The sequence below is a fragment of the Pteropus vampyrus genome, unplaced genomic scaffold, assembly GCF_000151845.1.
Source record: "Pteropus vampyrus isolate Shadow unplaced genomic scaffold, Pvam_2.0 Scaffold380, whole genome shotgun sequence".
In the NCBI taxonomy this organism is placed as follows: Eukaryota; Metazoa; Chordata; class Mammalia; order Chiroptera; family Pteropodidae; genus Pteropus; species Pteropus vampyrus.
In genome coordinates, this window is record NW_011889161.1 from 142,586 (window position 1) to 144,437 (window position 1,852).

At 47.6% G+C, this 1,852-nt stretch overlaps 1 protein-coding gene across 1 annotated transcript in view; it reads left to right on the plus strand.

The window, feature by feature from the left end:
* The window catches only part of HSF2BP (heat shock transcription factor 2 binding protein), a 127,479-nt gene that overhangs the window by 17,618 nt on the left and 108,009 nt on the right, over positions 1–1,852 (plus strand). The gene's annotated exons all lie outside the window — the stretch shown is intronic.

The window sequence follows — 1,852 nt, forward strand, 5'->3', positions numbered from 1 at the left end:
GGGGGCCTGGAGACCAGTGCTTAAGATGGCACTGCCGTGGCCGTGGCCACTAGTGTGCCCGCTAGTTTGCCCAAGGTGGCCTCAGGAGAGTGTGTTTTTAAATGTAAATATTCTGATCGGTTTGGAAAGTAGTTGAATGCTTAGATTTTATAACCCTTTAGTGTGGACATTATTTACTTGGTGCCACTTACTGTTAATTTTTATGTTTAAAAGACCATTCCAAAACATAAAAATTTATAAGAATCTTGAAAAAAAAATGCACATAATTTATAATCAGAGATATATTTAATCAGAAATACATGTGATTAATTTAGGAGATCATTTACTGATATTTTAGAAATAACCGATTTTATTTTAATATTAAGGGAGATTAATAATATTTCTTAGAAATTACACATTTTTACTTTTTGTATGGAGTAAATTACTTCTGTTAAACTAGAACTATTCTGCCACTTCTGGTAAAATTTGGATCTTGGATGCAGTTTTAGTTTTGAATGGTAAAACAATAATTACCTTAGTGATAACAGCTAGTATGCGTTGCTGGCTGTGTGCTGGCGGGTGTCAGCAGCTGCCCAGGCCTTTCGCCTGCTTCTCAGCACAGCTGGGCGGCTCCATGTTCAAGAGCGTGTGGAGCTGAACACCTAAGGCCCTGCCTCCGGGCAGTGCGGGCAGCCGGGTTAGGGTGGCAAGCTGGACTCGCGGCCCCACCGCTCCCGTTTCTCCCTCGATGGAAAGCCCCTCTCCTTTAAGTGTCCTGCACTCCCTTTCACCTCGCTAAAAGAAGAACCTAGAACATCGACTGTTCATTAACCTCGAGGGCTGTCGGGCTAACTGCACTGAACAATTTGGCATAAGTTGATTGAAGTCTGTTTTTGTATGTTTATCTCTTATTTAATAAGGACATGCCATCACCTTCTAAGGGAGTTCCAGGTAACAGGGAGTAGTGAACTTGGCGGTGGTGGCTGGGGAGGGCAGGAGGCCCGCGTCGCTCAAGACTCACCGGGAGGTGGACCTTGAGCAGTGCCCGGTGGTCAGAGGGGACACTGGGAGGACAAGTCACTATCTCTCTCCTTGGTGAGAGCCCCTGCTGAGGCTGGCCAGCTTTGTTCCCTGAGAGGCCGCTGCGGGGGGGCGGGGGGGCAGAGGGGGCGCCCCCGGGCTCCGTCGTCTTGTGGCGCTGGCACTTGCCTTCCGCCCCAGCGCTCGCCCGAGGCCCCGCCTTCTCCCACTCTCCTGCTTGGTCTCAGCTGTGTCCTGCGACTTTGGACAGTGCAGTGCGCCACTTGGAGGTAGCAGGCTCCTTCATTAAAACGTTGCTCTGTGTGGACTGCTGTGTCTGTCACTTGTTCAGGCATCCCGGTTGGTGCTGGTCCTGGGTGTGGCCGCTCAATCCTGAGATGCCTAATGTTTTCATTTTACTTGGAGATGAAGTCAGGTCTTCGGCAGTATTTACAACCCTAATGTAGTAGCAGCTTCCCTTCTGAGTGTTAATTTTGTCTGTGAAGTTTATTTTTAAAATATGGATTATGGATGTGGTTCCACAGTGTAGCGGTGAGCACGTCTGCTTTACACACAGAAGGTCCTGGGTTCGTGCCCCAGTAGAGCCATGGTCCATGGTCTGTGGCCACGCCACCCTGAACAAGCCCAATGTCTGATCTCGGAAGCTAAGCAGGGTCGAGCCTGGTTAGGACTTGGATGGGAGACCACCTAGGAAGACCAGGTGCTATAGACATAAATAAAAATAAAAAAATATGGGGTATGGCTCTGTGAGGACTAGTTTTCATTTAACAACCGTTTTCTATAATTCGGTGTGTATTTTCTTTCTTTAAAACTTACCTTTGAAAGAGAAAAC